Source organism: Scyliorhinus canicula, chromosome 2 (assembly GCF_902713615.1).
Source record: "Scyliorhinus canicula chromosome 2, sScyCan1.1, whole genome shotgun sequence".
NCBI lineage: Eukaryota > Metazoa > Chordata > Chondrichthyes > Carcharhiniformes > Scyliorhinidae > Scyliorhinus > Scyliorhinus canicula.
The window spans coordinates 175594532-175614616 of record NC_052147.1 but is presented as its reverse complement, the minus strand read 5'-3'; the positions used below and the strand labels follow the sequence as shown (position 1 = coordinate 175614616).

The window sequence follows — 20085 nt, the reverse complement described above, 5'->3', positions numbered from 1 at the left end:
GTGCCACTTGATAGTACTATCAATTATACCTTCCATCATTTTGTTGATAATTGACAGTAGACTGGCAGGGCCGTGCTTAGCCAGATTGAATCGGTCCTGCTTTTTTGTGCACAGGACGTATCTGGATAATTTTGCACATTGTTGGATAGATGCTGCCATTGTAACCGAACAGCTTGGCTAGGGGCCATAGCCTTTGCTCTATCCTGTGCATTCCATAACCTCAATATTGCATGGAGTGATTCCAATAGGCTAAAGACTGCCATATGTGATTCTGGAGACACCAGTATGAGGCTGAGATATATCATCCACAAAGCACTGATGATGGTTGCAATACCTCAGCCTTATCCTTTGCACTGACCTTCAGGGACACTTCATCATGAGGATAGGGACATTTGTGGAGCCTTCTCCTCCCATTAGTTGTTCAATTGTTATGAATGCAAGATTTTATGCAATAGTTATGTTTTGGAATGTCTCTTTGAACTTGAGGTAAAACAGGATACCCTAGAAAAGGGAGAAATGTTGCATTTGATTCTGCATGCTAACAAACCTGGTGATGTTTACTGTGAGGACGGGAGACCCAGGGCATATGCTACTGAAATCCACGTGCCAGGTTTTACACTCGAATATCGAGACAGATGTTTTTGCCTTGTAAACATAACAGACTCCCGGGTAGTCTGATGTTCAAAGAAACCCTGGACTTAGAGTGTTATGGAGCGAGAAAAGGGATTCCTGGGGAGCAAGGGATAGGAAAGGCTACTGTTGTAGTCTGCTGAGGGAAAGAAGTTGTTTCTCTGTTGGCTACCAGACAGAATGTGGGTGAGAAATTCTCTCGTTGAAGAGATGAAACCCATGGAAATTTAAGAACACTGGAAGAATCACCCTCGCATGGCCAGCACCAGAATCCCCGGAGAAAACCGTGCTACTGGAAGGTGGTTCAGGAGTTCTCAGAAGACCAAGGGAAACAGTTTTCAACAAACCTTAGATCTTATGCATCAACAAAATGGGGAAAGGTGAACCTTTGGAAGTTGTGAGAAATTTTTCCAGTCTATGCAGAAATAGTCTGCTGTGCAGAGTGTGTGCTGTAAAGTATAACTGCGGTGTGGGATTTCTGAGTTTGATAGACTCTCAGGGTGTCTTTTCTATAGTTCAGAGTATTGGTTACCTATTAAGTAGTGTTTATTAATGTTGATTTTAGTTTGTTTGTTTCAGTCGAAGCCTTAAAACGTGAACTCTTGTGTGATTCCTTTGAGTTGGTCACTGAGAATTCAAGTTTTTTTTAAATTACGTTAATCTCCCACGCATTCTGAAACACTGTCCACAAATGCTTCCTGACTTGCTGAATATTTACAGCATATTCTTGTTTTTATTTCACCTGATAACATCACAAATGCCCCTTTTCAGGGTACCACTAATACAATAAACTAATGGTCCAACCAAAGTAAACCAAAACAATTTGCATTTATATATCACCTTTAATATAATAAAATATTCTAAAGCACTTCACAGGAGTGCTTTAAAACAAATCTTGACACCGAGCCACATAAGAAGATATTAGAGTGATCACCAAGGAGCGTCTAAAGGAGGAAAGAGAGGTGGAGAAGCAGAGGGATTTAGATCGGAAATTTCCGAGCTTAGGATTTTGGTGGAGCAATTTAGGATTGAAGGTGCCCAAAACGCCAGAATTTCAGGAATGTAGATATCTCAGAGGGTGTGGGACTGGAGGAGATGAGAAAGATAGGGAGCGGAAGGCTATGAGGCAATTTGAAGACAAGAATGAGAATTCGGGAAATTGGGATGTTACTAAACTGGAAGCCAATGTGGTCAGCAATCCCCGTAGTGATGGGTGAAAGAAACTTGGTGCAACACAGAACATGGCCAGCAGAGCTTTGGGTGACCTTGATTAGGCAGAGAGTTGAATGTGGAAGGCTGGCAAGAAATTAATATTTAAGTCCAGGGATAACAAGGGTTTAACCTATCACTGAAGTAAGGATGGAGTCTAGTGATGAGGGTTTCAGCAGTGACTGAGGTAGGGACGAAGTCTGGTGACAAAGGTTTCAACAGTGACTGAGGTAGTGACGGTGCCTGATGAGGGAGTCAGCATCAGTTGAGCCGAGGATCCTGGAAGTCTGCAGAGGGATTTGGATAGGTTAAGTGAATAGGCTCGGGTCTGGCAGATTGAATACAATGTTTACAAATGTGAGGTTATCCATTTTGGTAGGAATAATAGCAAACGGAATTATTATTTAAACGATAAAATATTTAAAATATTAAATATTAAAGCATGCCGCTGTGCAGAGAGACCTGGGTGTGCTCGTGCATGAGTCACAGAAGGTTGGTTTACAGGTGCAACAGGTGATTAAGAAGGCAAATGGAATTTTGTCCTTCATTGCTAGAGGGATGGAGTTTAAGACTAGGGAGGTTATGTTGCAATTGTATAAGGTGTTAGTGAGCCAACACCTGGAGTATTGTGTTCAGTTTTGGTCTCCTTGCTTGAGAAAGGACATACTGGCACTGGAGGGTGTGCAGAGGTGATTCACTAGGTTAATTCCAGAGCTGAAGGGGTTGGATTATGAGGAGATGTTGAGTAGACTGGGACTGTACTCGTTGGGATTTAGAAGGATGAGGGGGGATCTTATAGAAACATTTAAAATTATGAAGGGAATAGATAGGATAGATGGGGGCAGGTTGTTTCCACTGGCGGGTGAAAGCAGAACTAGGGGACATAGCCTCAAAATAAGGGGAAGTAGATTTAGGACTGAGTTTCGGAGGAACTTCTTCACCCAAAGGGTTGTGAATCTATGGAATTCCTTGCCCAGTGAAGCAGTTGCGGCTCCTTCATTACATGTTTTTAAGGTAAAGATAGATAGTTTTTTGAAGAATAAAGGGATTAAGGATTATGGTGTTCGGGCCGGAAAGTGGAGCTGAGTCCACAAAAGATCAGCCAAGATCTCATTAAATGGAGGAGCAGGCTCGAGAGGCCAGATGGCCTACTCCTGCTCCTAGTTCTTATGTTCTTATGAGACAGGGATGGATTTGAGCAATGTTACGGAGTTGGAAACAGGTGGTCTTAGTGATGGCATGGTGATGTGTTGGAAGCTCATCTCAAAATCAAATATGAGACTAAGGTCGCCTCTGGTGGCGGGATGTGAGAGAAGGGTGTACACCAGGCAGCTCCGTCAGGACCCAAACTTTTCTAGGCCCTTTTGCATGCTTTTTCAGGAATCTTCACAGAAAAACACTTCTGATCTTTGGCGTAGGATTCCGGCATTGATTAAATGTGGAAAAAAAGGAGGGGAAAAGACCACAGAATACAATTCTTCAATGGATTTGGAGGCCTCAGCAGTCCTTTGACAAACAAAGTGGCGGAGGCAGTTTTGGCGACGATGGCTGTCCAGATAACAGCAGATGTGCTTTCAGGGGTGTTTGAAAGGGAGTTTGAGAAGCACTGTGAAAGGCATTGGAGGGTGATGCCAGAGAGTTTGCTGCAATCGTTTGAGGCAGCAATGGGCCCCATTTGGAAAAAATTGGACAAAATTGCCGAAGTAGTAAAGAAACATGGTAAGTTGCTTGAGGGGGTGGAGAAGATCCTGACTACGCAAGGTGAGCAGCTTGGTGGGCAATATTGCTGGGTTTTTTTTGTCCTGAGGAGGATTGCCCCGACAACAATAAATAAAGCTGATCAACGAGAGTGATATTGGGGGTGAAGCTCCAACTGTTGAAGCAGTTTTGGCTGGTTCGACGTGCTTAGCATCTGGGTCAGAGTCTGGGGGAGGGGTTTGAATCAAATTTGTATGCATGGATAGGGCGTTGGCGGGAAATTGAGGGTGAGAGGGGGAGGGGTTAGTTGGCTGATGGTGACTGTAGGACTGCTTTTGTTTTTACTCTGAGAGGTTGCATGGCAGCCATCTTGGATAGGCCCTTGACCTGTGGTTTTTAAAATTATTTAGTGGGTAGTTCCTTGCGGTGGAAATGGCTGATTCCGTGATGAAAGGAGGGGTGGGAGACCCCCAATTCGGTTGGTCATTCGGTTGGGGATTTTGTGACCCGGTGAAGAGGTCAAGAGTTTTTGCTCACCTGAAGAATCTAAATGCTGATGTGGTGTTAATGTAGGAGACTCGCTTGCAGGTTAGATACCAGATCGGACTGTGGAAGGGGTGGGTGAGGTGTTTCACTCGGGCTTTGATGGACGGACTCGAGGACCTCCAATTCTGATCAATAAATGGGTCCCTCGATCTGTCATTAGGATCGCTGTGGACACTAATGAGAGATTAATCATTCTTTTCACATATACATGGAGTAGATACCAGAATTGATTTATTTCTAATGGGTAGGTCCCTGCTCCCTTCGGTAAAAGGTGCGGAATACTCGGCAATAACAAGTTCTGATCATGCTCCATACTTTGTGAATTAGGTCTTGGAGATGGATCCCATTCAGCGCCTGCCATAGAGGTTAGATGTGGCGCCATTAGCGGGGAAGGGATTTTGTAATCACATAGCTACGACTATTGAGGAGTTATCAAGCTTAATAGGAATGACTCTGTCTCTCCCTCATTACTGTGGGAAGCCCTTAAACTAGTGCTACGAGTCTTATATAAGGCTCACGTAGATAGAACTGCGAGGGCAGAGCAGCAGTGACTGGTGGGTGCGATTTTGGAGGTGGAGTCCCAGTATTTAGATAACGCCACCCAAGTTGCTAGCGACCAGGAAGCAGCTGCAAACGCAGTTGGATTTGATGTCCATGGGGAAGGTGGTGGACCAGCTGCAACACGTGAGGGGAGTGATTAATGAGTCCAGGGAGAAGGCAGACTATCTTCTGGCTCACCAGCTGAGGCAGCAGCCAACTTCCCAGGAGATTGGTCAGATCAGAGACGGGAATGGCAATTTGGTCTCTGTCCCGAGGGAGCTCCATGCAGCTTTTGAGATATTTTAAGGGGATTTTTACAGGTCGAGTCCCCAGGGAATGGGTTGAGCATGTTGGAGTTCCTAGAAGGGTTGTCCATCCTAGGGGTGGAAAGAGAGAGAAGGGAGCAGTTGGAGGCCCCGTTAAGCCCTGAGGAGGTTTTGAAGTGCATGGGGCTGATGCAGTTGGGGATAGTCCCCGGTCCTGACGGGTTTCCCTTCGAATTTTACAATAAGCTTGCGGATCAACTGGTACCATTGATAGTGGACATGTTCAATGATTCTTTGACTCAGGGGATACTATCTTATATACTATTGCAGGCCTCTATCTCCCACATTTTGAAAAGACCCAACAGAATATGGATCATATAGGTCCATTTTCCATTTGAACGTGGGAGTTAAGCTACTGGCCAAAGTGCTGGTGCAGAGATTGAAGGCATGTGTACCAGAGGTAATTGCAGAGGACCAGACAGGTTTTGTCAAGGAGTGACAATTATCTGCTAATATACGGCGGGGTCTGAATCCTGAATGATGTCCTCTATCCCCCCCTTAGCTTGTGAACCAGAGGTGATTATCACAATGGATGCAGAGAAGTCCTTTGTCAGAGTAGTGTGGGAGTACCTGTTTGAGGTGCTTAGGAGATTTGGACTTGGGCAGAACTTTATTTCATGGGTTCGGCTATTGTATAGATCACCCAAGGCAAGTGTATGCCCTAATGCAATGAGCTTGGAGTACTTTTCTTGAATAAAGACAGGAGTAACCATTATTGCCTCTCCTGTTTACACTAGCAATTGAACCCTTGGCCATTGCATTAAGGTCTTCGGGGTAATGGAGAGGGATAAAGCGGGGCAGGGGGGTGAGCACATGGTGTCTTTGTATGCTGACAACCTGTTCTGGTATGTTACAGATCTAGTCTCTGTTATGAAAGGAATAATGAGCTATTGAGGAGCTTTGGCTCCTTTTCAGGATACAAACTGAACCAAGAGAAGGGTGAATATTTTGTGGTTAATCCCCCAGGGAGGGAAGCCAATCTGAGGGTGTTGCCTTTTTGTCTTGCCAGAGGTAGCTTTCGTTTTCTGGGTAACCGGGTGGCCCAATATTGATCTATGCTTCTTGGGTTAAATTATACAAGTCTGGTGAGTAGAGTGAAGTCAGATCTGCAGAAGTGGGATAACCGTCCACTGCCCCTGGTGGGCAGAGTCCAGAACGTTAAGATGAACATTCTCCCAAGGTTTTTGTTCCAACACCGCCTTGTTTGCCTCTCTAAATCTCTTCTTGCCAGGATTAACAGGTTACCAACCTCTTTTATTTGGGCAAGTAAGTCACCAAGAATTTGTAGGGTGTTCCTTCAGAAGGACCAACAGTCAGGGGTCCGGCATTACCCAACTTGCTCTTTTTATTATTGGGTGGTCAACATTGAAAAGGTGCTGCGGTAGTTGGGGGAGCCGAATTTCATATGGGTCAGATGGAGGAGGGTTCATGTGAGAGCTTGGGTTTTCAGGCTTTGGTGACAACCTCACTTCCGTTCTCCACAGCAAAGTATTCCTCGAACCCGGTAGTGATCTCTATTTGAAGGATATGGAGGCAGTTCAGGCTCCACTACAAACTGAACGCCATGTCACTATTGGTTCCCACCTGTGCCAATAATTTGTTTGTGCCGCCAGGTCTGGATATGACATTTGAGTTGTGGTGGGGAAAGGGCCTGGAGAGCTTAGTGGATCTGTTCATGGAGGGACGATTTGTCAGTTTGGATGAGCTCTCAGTGAAATTTCAATTGTCAGGGATGTACTTGTTCTGCTATTTCCAGCTGTGTAATTTTATCCGGAAGGCCGGTCCTACATTTCCTTTAGCCCCACAACCCACCTGCTTTGTCTAATCTTATTGCTGGCAAGGTCTTTGGGGGGGGGGGGGGGGGGGGGGGGGGGGGGGGGAAGCATTTCAAATATCTATGGACAGATCATGTCAATGGAAGGAGCTTTGCTGGACCGGGTGAGAGCAGAGTAGGTGAGGGAGCTAGGCCCTATTCTGGATGAAGAGGTGTGGTATGAGGCCCTTCGCAGGGTGAACTCCACTTCCTCCTGCGTACATGCAGCTCAAGGTGGTGCGCAGAGCTCACCTAAGGATTCTCAATGTTGATCTGGAGCCTTGTCCATTGGTGGCCATTTTCAGAGTGTCGGACTCGCCAGGGCTGCAGACCGGGGTGAAGGCGGTCGTTCTGGCCTTTGCCTCGCTGATAGCCTGGTGCCGAGTTCTACTCCACCCAGTGGCTTGGCCTGGTTCAGTGACCTGACAGAGTTTCCATATCTGGAAATGGTCAACTACACCGTTAGGGGATCAGCGGAGGGATTCTACCTCATTGTCAACTGTTATGGGGGTAGTTAGTATGTTGTGAAAAGATTATGATAGGTCGTGTTAGTCTTGTTTTTTTTCAGTGTGCTTTTGTTGCATTATGCGCTATAATATTGGCTAAGTTATTGATATCCTGTTTGTTATAAATGAACAGTTTCTAATAGGACCTGCAGACAACGTCTTCAGTCTTCCCAATATTTAACTGAAGGAAATATTTGCTATTCCAGTACCAAATGTTGAACAAGCAATCTGAATATTTAGAGTCTGTGGAGGTGTCCAGAAAGGTGATAATGAGGGGGAGCTAAACGCTGTCGGCATACATGTAAAAACTGATGTGTTTTGAATGATGTCACCCAGAGATAACATGAAGGCTAGAAATATGAGGGGATAAAGAATATATCCTTAGGGACACCAGAGGTAAAGTTGCATTAGCAGGAAGTGAAGCCATCGCTGGTTGTTCTCGCTCTGATTTCCTGGAAACCAGGAGACAGCAGCTGGGAGGAGGAATGATGAGGGCGGATGGTGTGATCAACCAGGTCAAAGTTTGCAGACAGGTCCAAAGAAGCAGAAGGAATGTTTACCTTTGGCGCTTGTATTAAAAGGCTGGAAATAAAGCAAATAAAGCCCCAACTAACCAAAGGGAACTTTAGTCACGAAAACATAATACCGTCACTGGTGTCTCTGAGACCCTTCACCTGAGGTGTCCGATGGGAACCGATGGGAGGCAAGTGGGACCATTGTAATGTTTAGCAATGTTACTTCCTCGGTGCTGTGACAGCCCGCACGCTATCCCTTCACTGCTCTCCACAACTGGCGAAAATTGCCACAATGTGGCAGTCGGTGAAAACATTTCCCCGAGGGTGAGGTGACATGACGGAGCCGCTGCGGGATCGCTTCAATAAACCAATGTCGCAGCGGCTCCTCACACACAGCGCCTGGATTGAACGGCCTGGGGGAAAGAGGCGGAGCCAGGCGGGCGGACACAGGTTCCAGGATGGGTGGGTGGGGGGGGGACAGGTGCACGACCCAAATATCACTGGATATTGGAGCGCCTGGGGTGATCACTGACTGATTTGATAAAGCTGTGGCAATAGAAATACAGTGCACTCCAAACCTCTCCATACTTCAATTTGAAATATAGTCACAAACATACAACGTGCTTTTATTAAAAACATATGTTTAATAATTGCGAAGTGGGGATGTGCAGAACGCCTGGCCCTGATGGAAGGAGGGGGGAGGAATTTGTTGAAGTTTTTTTCTGCAGTCTCCAATTCCAGGTTTGAGGGAGTAAAAAAAATCCTAAAAATATTCCCCTCGGGCACAGGGGATTCTGCACCAATTCGCCGGCTGGTGATCAGGCGGGAGGGGGAGAGTCGAGAACGGTTCACTTACCACAGGGGCAGAAGCTTCGCTAAATCCAAAAGGTCCCGAGCATCCCGGCAGTGTCAGGGAAAGGTGAAGGATCCCGCTCGTCAGTAACTGCGGCCGGCTGGCTCCCTTCTCCCTGCAGCCACCTAGTCAGGCTTGTGTGTGTGTGTGTATTTCAACCCCCTCCCTCTGTCTCTTATGCTCCTGTTCTTTGCCCGCTTTTCAAATAGAATTGCCAGGCTACTGCAGACAGTGCAGATCTTCGGCTGGAGGCACGGCGGTCTGGTTAGGAAGCCTTCCTTCCCCCACCGTCTGTTTCCGCTGCAGCATGTTTCCCCTCCTCGGGTCGGCTCCTGCTTCCCAGGCACTGCGGGCCCCACTCCCACTCGGAATTTGCTCACTCCTCTGGGGAGCTGAGCTGAGACAACGCTTCTGAGGGGAAAGATCCTCGCTCACTCTAAGTCACCGATCCGCTTCCTCCTCTTGCCCCACTCTCCCTCCTCTCCACATCCCCGATTCTCAGCCGGGGGGTGGGGGCAGATCTGGGCGGGATTCCTCTGCGTCATTTACACAGGGACGCCCCCAATCCAGTCCAGCGGCGGCCGGGCTCCCAGGATCTGAAACTGCCTTGCGGGCCCCACAGCTTCCCCTCACTGGATGAAGTGTCTTAACGCTGCCCCCGACTGTTCCATCTGTTTTTACTTAGAAACGTTCACCCGCAGCTAGGAAGGGGATTTCATTAGGTGAAAATGTAATCCCTTCCCTCATTTGAAAAAAATGATTAAGTGTCGGTGGGGATTTAATATACTGTTTTGTCTTGTTTGAGCTTTCGAGAAAATAAATATGGTCAATCGTATTGGAGGGGTAGGTGTGAATTGCAGAGCCGCCTCTGCTTGCTGCAGTATGAAGATTACAACGGCAGTGAAAGCTACCGGCTACTGCCCACAAGCCTGGTGTGGGCAGGATAACACCAACTTTAATGGGTTGGCAATTGATCCGCTCCAACCACTTTCTCTCCAATTTCCCATTTGTTTCTGTCTGGGTAAAAATGTTAACTCGCGAATTAAATCCAGCCCCCCGCACCAGAAATTTCGACAGCCTGTTTAAATAAAGGGCCGAGCATTTATGCAGACTCTCGCAGTGTTGTTATTTTTTAGGAATAGTTTGCACTATAATCATGAAAGGGAAGACATGTGAAGCCGAATGAGAGCACCCTGGCGCCGCGGAGAGGCAGATTGTTTCCCCACCTTTGCTATATCCCCTGTTTCTGGAGTAATTGGGAGTAAACACCGAATTGAAGCAAAATACCCTAACACACGGAAGAAATTAAAATTGGGAGTGTGTCACCAAACCCTGCAATCAACATGTGTGGTGTGATAATCTGTAAATATAGTTGGGAGTACTGAAGTCTGGTTGTAACGCACTGGGGAGACAGATAACTTACTGGGTAGCCTGGCTGGCCTATCTCCATGGATAAATATATATTATAAACTTGGAATTTACACAATACTTTATCGTGACTGAATTTTTAAAAAGACTTGTGTCAGCTTGCCTTAATAATTGCACTACCACTTGGCTTCGGAAAACCGAGGGTTCGCGCTCTCCCGCCTCCAGCCCCGAGATAATGTGCATTCATTTGAGAGTGGAATAGGGAACCGATGCCCAATTCAGACACCATGACAATATTCGAAGAAGACAAGTAGGAAACTCGCCCTGACAACATTTCCCCCCATTGATTCAGTATGCTAAAGCACTGCAGCATTTGTCTAGGACAGCACGGTAGCATAGTGGTTAGCACTGTTACTTCACAGCTCCAGGGTCCCAGGTTCGATTCCCGGCTTGGGTCACTGTCTGTGCAGAGTCTGCACGTTTTCCCTGTGTCTGCTGGGTTTCCTCTGAGTGCTCGGGTTTCCTCCCACAGTCCAAAGATGTGCAGTTTAGCTCGATTGGCCATGCTAAATTGCCCTTAGTGTCCAAAAAATGTTAAGTGGGGGTTACCGGGATAGGGTAGATACATGGGCTTCAGCAGGGTGCTCTTTTCAAGGGCCGGTGCAGACTCGAAGGGCCGAATGGCCTCCTTCTGCACTGTAAATTCTATGATTCTATGATAATAAAATTAATGCAGCTTAAAATAATCAGGTAGCAAGATCTCAACAAAGAACTTTTTTTTTAAATCTTGAATGGTGATACGACTGTGAAACTTGATTCACAATGAAGTAGTCATTGTTTTTGAATACTGAAGAATACTGAGGAAAATCCTCTGGCTTTATTCACACTGCTCCATTTTTTGGAAAGTAGAAATTATGATCACGCAATAATGTAATGCTTTAACAAATTCGTGAAAAGAAAATGTTATTTAGAGAGAAACAGCAAAACTATATTTAATGAACATGCTAACTTGAGAAAAAAATGTTAACAACTGTACTGAAAACAAGCTTTATGATTTATAAGACACAGGTAGGTATCTCCTCAGTAAAATATACATTTGATGTCATAGTATGTTCCCACTTTAATATTATTCCAACTGTAGAAATCTCATTATTTATCAACCACTAGCACTAGTAAATATTCTGCTTTGGATTCTTTTGAATTTTGTCCAGATAAAGGGTTTATTTCTGATATACTCTACGGAGATATCATAGAAAAGTAGAGTCAGTTTCCACATTTGCTGATGTCTCCCAATGCCATCTCATAACTACGTCTCTGGCCCATCCAATTACTTTAATTTGTCAGACTGTATGTTCAACAACCCACCATGGAAATGCAGAAATACCACATAAATGCAACTTGTTGTTGTGTCACATTTTCAAAATAAGCCAAGTACAATTACAGCACAGAATTGTACTCCGAGTAAGATGAACGTGGTTTGTATTCCCACACTAGCAGACAGAACTGGCTGATCTTATGAACTTACTTATTAATTCTTAACCACAACTCCATCAGAGCTTTGCAATGGAATGTCAATGATGGAGGGAAACATCTTGATAGGGTTTGTACAGCTAATAGCACCTTGCATCACAAGGCAGCACGGTAGCACAAGTGGATAGCACTGTGGCTTCACAGCGCCAGAGTCCCAGGCTCGATTCCCGGCTGGGTCACTGTCTGTGTGGAGTCTGCATGTTCTCCCTGTGTCTGTGTGGGTTGCCTCCGGGTGCTCCGGTTTCATCCCACAGTCCAAAGATGTGCAGGTTAGGTGGATTGGCCATGCTAAATTGCCATTAGTGACCAAAAGGGTTAGGAGTGGTTATTGGGTTATGGGGATAGGGTGGAAGTGAGGGCGTAAGTGGGTCAGAGCAGACTCGATGGGCCGAATGGCCTCCTTCTGCACTGTATGTTCTATATCCTATGTAATAAATATAAGTGTGAAAGGCCATTCATTGGTCACATTTTCCCTGTACAGATGCCTGAAGAGATGATAACTCAGTTACAGTAGACGCTCCGGAAAGAAGGCTAGAAGTCGTCCAGAAGTTTGATGGTAGGTTTATTGAGCAACACAACTTAAATAACTGCGTGAGTTCTTACTTAAAGAACTGCACTTGTAAATGAGGTTACAACTTTTCTATGCTCTGCAACTAGGCCTGACCACACTAGCAGCCCTGAGCTAAATTTCCGTTCCTGTCCCCCTCACAGTCACATCAGCCAAAGTGAGGGGGAGGGCCGTCGGCGTCACTTTTATACATGCCCGTGCTGCCCCCTGGTGGTCTTTCCATTACCCATCAGTCCCTTCTGTACACACTCAAATAAGGATCACTACAATTGGCTCACCATCCATTGAATCCCCATAGTGCAGAATGAGACCCATCAAGTCTGCACTGACTCTCTGAAAGAGCACCCTACCAAGACCTACTTCAGCAACCCTATCTCCTTAACCCAACTTTACCTGCACATTTTTGGACATCAAGAGGGAGGCAATTTAGCATGGCCAGTCCACCTAACCTGCACATCTTTGGACTGTGAAAGGAAACCGGAGCACCAGGAGGAAACCCATGCAGACACAGGGAGAAGTGCAAACTTCACACAGACAGCCACCCTAGGCAGAAATTGAATCCAGATCCCTGGAGCTGTGCCCACTGTGCCACCGTGCTGCCCTAAAAGACACAATGGTTCCCCCATATCATTGAATTTGTTTTAACATCCAGTGGCAGCCATGGAGTGAGTGGTCCCATATGTGGCTCCTGCTTGAGGCAGATTGTTTGGTTCTGGTTACCCATTCCTGTACGAAGTACAGGAACAGATAGAGCTAAGAATTCTCCTTCAAGTGAGCATGTCTCAGCCCAATCAAACAAGGAGTGCAACTGTAATGGAGCAACAGTCAGACCAGGAGCTTTTGAGAAGTGCGATAATAATAATAATCTTTATTGTCACAATGTTCTGTGGCATTGTTGCCTGCTCAGTGATCCACGGAACAGTTAGTGAAGTTTTTGATGGTCACGTTCCGGCAGCAAAGGCAGGAGACCTCAGAAGACCTGGTTAAGGTGGCTGATTCGATTCAGGCAGCCATTGAGAGTGGAGCAGATGTTGGAGGCGCACAGTGCGTTGCTCCAAAAAGTGGACAAGTCGATAACGCAGCATAAAGACCAATTGGCCTCTTTGAAGGCAGAGATTACGCTGGTGGCGGAGGCCAAAGGAAGCTGAGGGAGAAAGTGGATCATTTGGAGAATCAGTCAAGGAGGCTGAATCTCTGGATTGTTGGATTGCCCAAAGGCATTGAAGGAATACCGGTGACAAAGTATGTAGCTAACATGCTCGGGAAGCTGGTGGTGGAGGGAACCCCCTCCCCCCTTCCTCCAGGTGAATCGAGTGCACAGATTGCTGAGGAGGAGACCCAAGGCGTATGAGCAACTGAGGGCAATGGTGGTACAACTGCAGAAATATCTAGACAAGGAGGAGATTCTGCAGTGGGTGAAGGAGGCATGGAAGTGCACTTGGGAAGGGCATGTGCTTCGGATCTACCAGGATCTGGTTGCAAAGCTGGCTAAACACCGGGTGGGTTTAACAGGGACAAAGCGGTCTTCTTCAAGAAAGGAGTGAAGTTTGTGGTGCTGTACCGAGCCCGGTTGTGTACCAAAGCCAGGACCCGCTGGAGAAGGCTTTTGCAACCATAGACTTGGGGACTTGTAGGAATTATGGAGATACCGGTGTGATGGAGATCACACAGTCCGCAGAATTCGATTTAGAATAATAATAATGGCTTATTGTCACAAGTAGGCTTCAATGAATTCTGTGAAAAGCTCCTAGTTACCACATTCCGGCACCTGTTCAGGGAGGCCGGTACAGGAATTGAACCCGCGCTGCTGCCTTGTTCTGCATTACAAGCTAGCAGTTTAGCCCACTGTGCTAAACTAGCCCCAGTATAAGCAGCAGAAATTAAGACAGCAAGTATTTTAATTCAAAGTAGAATAAAACCACTTCAACAAAAGGTCTTTCAAAAAGTCACCATGAGCTGCAAGAACTTTAGCTGACCCCTAGGATCGTTAAGCCATCCCAGACAAATGCAGGATAAGGAAGATCCTTGAATTGACAGCCCGCTAATTCTTTAAATTACCTTCCTGCAATTATAACCAAAAGCTAGACCGTGGGAAGGATACTCGGAGATAGCAACTAAAATAAATGAGCAAACTTCTTTCTTAGCTATATAACTTTTGACACTTAAGATAACACCATTCGGAATAGCGGCTATCTGAACATCTACGTATCTAAGAAACTTGACACATTGAAAATAGACATAAGTAGAAATGTGTCTCAAACAACTCCCTGTCCGACCCTATATCTTAGGCACCTGACATTCAAGCAAATACTAAGATCATTAAATCACATATTGTTGATAAAGCCACAAACCTGACCATTTGACGATAAGAAATTAGCCAGTATCAAAAGATAAGATACAGGAAAGCCCTTCACTAAATAGGAGAAATTATGTAGAAAAAGAGGAGCAGTTTCGCAGAACAGGCACTCACTCCCTCTCCTGCTGCAGTGCAGTCAAAGTTCTGTTCTTCAGCCTGCATCGTCAAACAAAGACCATCGTGGTTTTTGTAAGTATGTTTCTATGAAACTTCTTAGAAAAGTATTAGAAATTGATATGAGATACTTCAGGATTTTTCATGTTTAGATATATCCTTCTCTTACAGAAGTTAGTTTGTTAGCAGATAACTAAGGACTGTTAATTGAGTTATATTTTTAATAGATAACTAAGGACTGTTAATCAATTTATATTTTTAACTCTGCAATTCTGTATGTATCAATTGAGAGTATTTTATAATAAAAGTACTATTAGAAATTAAACTGTGTAGTCTTACTCTCAGTAAGTTTTAGATCCTAGACACTCATTTAGGAAGTCTTAAAAGACAAGGATCCACGACCGACAGAGGTAACGGGGTTTTAGTCATGAGTGACATATCTGAACTTCTTCCACGAGAAAGTAACTGAAATCCTGTTTAACTGTTTGAGACACAGAAAAGTAACCCCCCCTCGTGAGAGCTATTCTCAGTCTTAACAGAGAAACAGATTTCCCTCTTTTGGTGGCTTAATCTGAGGGTGTCATTTGTGGTGAGCAGCTTCGAGGCGGACCCTAGGGGTAGATTTGGGATGGTGAGCAGGAGGCTGGAAGGGGCACCCATGGTGCTGGTGAACATTTATGTCCCAATGTGGGATGATATAGAGTTTATGAGGCGAGTCCTGGCAAAGATCTCAGGCCTGGACATGTCCCAGGGATCATGGGGGTGGATTTAAGGTTTTGGATCTGAGGCTGGACAGGTCGTGTCCCAGGTGTATGAGGGTGTCAGCAATGGCAAAGGCATTGCTGGATTGATGGAGCGAATGGGGCAGGCGGACCCGTGACAGCCTGAGAGGCCGAGGGCAAAGGAAATTTTGTTTCCTCGCATGTCCACAAATGATACTCCCGGAATGATTTATTTGTCCTGGACAAGGCACTGTTGGTAGGGGTGGTTGGGACCGGGTATTCGGCAATCATGTTATCTGACCATGCACTGCACTGGGTGGATTTGCAGGTAGAGGGGCGAACTCCCAGAGGCCACAGTGGAGTTCGGATGTGGGGTTATTGGCCGATAAGGAGATCTGTGAGAAGATAGGGGTCGCTATCCGGAACTATATGGAGCATAATAAGGCGGTGGGGGGGTGGGGGGGGGGGGGGGGGGGGGGGGGATCGACATCTGTGTTGTGGGAGGGGCTGAAGGCAGTGGTTAGATGGGAGTTTATTTCCATTGCTTTATTGGTCGGGTGTGAAGAATGTGATGAAGATGGAAATGTTTATTGTACCATGTTTATGTTGCTGTTATTGTTATTATTATAAAAGCTACAAATACCCTAATAAAAATGTTTTGTTAAAAAGATGTGTTTATTTCAATTAGTGCGCATAAGGTGAGGGCGGAGCATGTGGAGAGGCTGAGGCTGGTGGATGCCATTCTGGTGATGAACCAGAGCTACCCGGGGCACCTGAAGAGGCACTGCTGAGATAGGGGCAGAAGCTCCGAATGGGCTTGTGTCGACAGGGATGGCGGTGGGACAGCTGTGCAGGGCCAGAGTGGCAATGTACGAGTATGGTGAGAAGGCAAGTAGGACGTTGGCACATCAGTTGAGGAGGCAGGTAGTGACAAGGGAGATTGGGCGGATGAGGGATGGGGGAGAAAGCTGGTAACGGGGCCGGAGGAGATAAATGGAGTGTTTGAGGTATTTAATTGGAGGTTGTACAGTTCGGAGCCCACGGCGGGGGATGAGAGCATGAGGTGGATTTTGGATGCGCTGGAGTTCCGGACGGGTTCCCTGTGGTGTTTTATAAGAGGTCTGGCTTGGAGTTGGGGCAGCTGTTAGGGAGATGTACAATGAGTTGGTGGGGAGGGGCGAGCTTCTCCCCATGTTGTGTCAGGTGTCTACCTCGCCCATTTTAAAGAAATTCAAAAGACCCGGAGCAGTGTGGGTCTTACCGTTCAATATCGTTGTTAAATGTGGATATGAAGCTATTGGTGAAGGTGCTGGGGGTGCAGATAGAGAATAGTGTGCCGGGGGTGATAGGGGAGGTCCAGTGAGGCAGCTTTCAGTCAATTTTCGGAAGTTTTTGAATGTGATAATGATGCCCTTGATGGGCCGGGAGGCGGAGGTGTTTGTGTCTATGGGCGCAAGAAGGTGTGAGACCATGTGGAGTGGCCGTACCTATTTGACGTGCTGCGGCGGTTTGGGTTTGGGCAGGGGTTTGTCCACTGGGTTGTTGTATAGGATTTCTAGGTTGAATGGCAGACCAATAATGTCAATTTGAAGTGTTTTGGGTTGCATCGGGGGACGAGGCAGGGATGTCAAATCTCCCTTTTGCTTTTTGCCCTGGCGATTGAACCATTTACAGTGGCACTTAGGGCTTCGAGGGGGTGGCAGGGCATTAGGGAGGTACATCACCAAGTCTCTTTTTACGCTGATGACCTCTTGTTATATGTTGCGAACCCGGTTGAAAGTTTTACAGAATTATAATAATAATAATCCATTAGTGTTACGAGTAGGTTTACATTAACACTACAATGGCGTTACCGTGAAAATTCCGCAGTTGCCACATTCCGGCGTCTGTTTGGGTACACAGAGGGAGAATTCAGAATGTCCAATTCACCTAACAAGCATGTATTTCGGGACTTATGGGAGGAAACCGGATGACCCAGAGGAAACCCACATGGGGAGAACGTGCAGTCTCTGCACAGTCAGTGACCCAAGCCGGGAATCGAAACTGGGACCCTGGCACTGTGAAGCAACAGTGCTAATCACTATGCTACCATGCCACCCTATGCTATCATGCTGGGGATCTTGGGGGAGTTCAGTTTTTTTTCGGGCTATAAGCTCAATATGGAGAAAAGTGAGATATCCCGATCAACGCCCGGGGACGGGGGTTGGGGAGTTTAAGGAAGTTGGTAGGGGTGAGCTTTCAGTATCTTAGGACAATGTGGCACAGAGCTGGGCCCAGCTGCACAAGTTGAATCTGGCAAAGGTGCTGGAGGGAATGAAGGAGGACTTTAGGAGGTGGGATGTGTTGCATTTGTCATTGGCTGGAAGGGTCCAGATGGTAAGGATGACGGTGTCCCGAAGTTTTTGTTCGTTTTCAGAATCTCCCGGTTTTCCTGCCCAAATTGAATACGATGATACTGGTGTTTGTGTGGGTGGGTAAGTTTCCCCAGCCTTGGAGGGTGTTTCTGGAAAAAGATAGACGGCAGGGGTGGGGGTGGCACTGCCGAATCTGCAGAACTATTATTAGGCGGCGAGTACGGCTATGGTACTGAAGTGGGCGGTGGAGGAGAGGTCGGTGTGAGGACGGATGGAGGAGGCCTTGTGAAAAGGGAACAGTCTGAGGCCGCTATTGTTGCACGGTAACCCAGTAACCCCACCAACCTTTTGGACACTAAGGGCAATTTAGCATGGCCAATCCACCTAACCTGCACATCTTCGGACTGTGGGAGGAAACCGGAGCATCCGGAGGAACCCCACACAGACACCGCGAGAAAGTGCAAACTCCACACAGACAGTGACCCAAACCTGGAATTGATCCTGGGACCCTGGAGCTGTGAGGCATCAGTGCTAACCACTGTGCCACCATGCCGCCCGTGTTGGAGGATTTGGGAGTGCAGGTGGGGAGAGAGGCTGACGTGGTAGCTTTTGCCTCCCTGATAGCCCAGAGGCGGATCTTGATGTGCTGGTGAGACTCGGAACTGCCGAAAATGGTGGCATGGATGAGTGACTTGGCAGAGTTCCTCCACCTAGAAAAAGATCAAGTTTACCACAAGAGGGGCAGAGGATGGGTTCTCCGCAAGGTGGAGGCTGTTCAATGACTTCTCTAAGGGACAGTATCATGTCAGTGGTGGGGGGAGGGGTTGTGTTCTGTTTGGGGTTTGCAGGGGGGAGTTGAGTGTGAAAGGAGGGAGTGGTATGGGGAATAGTGGCAATTGTGCACGGTTAACTGTTGTTTGCTTGTATTTGTCCTGTATATATCTTAAAATACTGCCAATTAAATATTTTCAAAAACAAAATTGTTTCTGAAATAATATCAAGATTTCTACCCTAAATACTGTATCGGGAGTATTCTCCCATTTGTTCCCCCAGGAGTTTCCTGGGGTTTGGATCAAGTGTAATTGTCAGGTGAAGCGCAGTTAGAAATAAAGGGTAATTTAATGAGCATGCAGATTTCATACATTCTATCCTTTACAATGTAAATAAGCAACTCACCAAGGCTGCTTCAACCACACCTTCCAATCCTGCAACATCTACCAATCTGAAGGACACGGGCAGCAGCTGCATGGCAAGTTCTCCCCGAAGGTACACACTATGTCACTGTTCCTTCACTGGGTCAAAGTCCTGGCATTCCAGCCCTAACAGCACAGTGGATTACATCCTAACAGTCATGGCACTGCAGGGGTTTCAGGAAGGTGTGTGTAATTTACAGTGTGACAACTTTACACAAACAGTTTCCATTATAGTTGTGGACGGAAGTATGTAGTTATCATGGAAAAGTCATGTGAAAATGATGGAATGTCTCCAAAATGGGGATTAAAATACAACTGTTTGCCCTCTGTCCAATTTACCATGCTTTTTATCCTTGGTTGCCTGTGTGCAACACGTTGGGGAGATAGATGTTATCCCTCACAGCAGCTGGTCGAAAAAAAGCCCCAGCTGCTGCCCCAGTAGTTCCACAGAGAGGCCTAGTGCATTTTGGGGACTGGACCTCTCTTGCACTCTGCTAGCAGGTTGTGGCCAAAAACCAAGTATCAGACAGCCTGACCATGTCTGGGCTGGTGGAAGGTGTGGATCAGGGAAGAAACCATATCTGCAGGGCATGTTGAGGAGTCAGAGCAACAGCAACCCAAGTAGATGGGCTTGTGGAGACTGGAGGAGCTGCCTGATGATATTCACGGTGGAGGTTTCATGATGAATACTGAATCCTGCTTAGGCCCAAAATGGCACTGTCCTCCTCCTGACATAATTGGATCTCAATTAAATATGTTAATCAGTTGGCTACTCTCCAATAGCCAGCTACTCCGGAGGCCCCAGAAAAAAATGGCCACAGCAGTGTTGGCAATTTTCAGATGACTACCACCCCATTTCTGCCAAGCAAGAGGGCTTAAAAGGTCAGACCCAGATGTACAAAACCCTTAATAAATAACTTGTCTTCAAATTTGTCAGAATTGCTTGCTATCATAGTTGATTTAGGCTACAGGAAAATAAATTACCGAGTAATTTACTTAGCAGCAATTGATTGGCAGCAGAATAGGAATCAATGACATATATTCTGATTCCAGATTCAGATGGAGGGTCATGAACATGAAACAATCATGCTGAGCATTTCAAGCATTTTCTGGTTTTATCTTAGATTTCCAGCATCTGCAGTTTTTTGCTTTTGATAAATATTCTAAAACCATTCGCCCAAGAAAATGGGTTCAATCTTATAATTTGATTCCACACTCAATCAAGTGCTGCCATGAAGTCGAGG

The 20085-nt window shown here is 46.3% G+C and overlaps 1 protein-coding gene across 4 annotated transcripts in view; it reads right to left on the bottom strand.

Annotated features, from left to right (window-relative positions):
* The window catches only part of LOC119961788 (E3 ubiquitin-protein ligase HECW2-like), a 514237-nt gene extending 504954 nt beyond the window's left edge, over positions 1–9283 (bottom strand). The window contains exon 1 of one of the 4 annotated variants that reach the window (XM_038789112.1): positions 8640–9283. The gene's annotated coding sequence lies outside the window, so the exon portion shown is untranslated. The remainder of the gene's footprint in view (positions 1–8639) is intronic. The other 3 variants (XM_038789113.1, XM_038789110.1, XM_038789111.1) reach the window with 3 other exon arrangements.
* Between the last annotated feature and the right edge of the window lie 10802 nt (positions 9284–20085).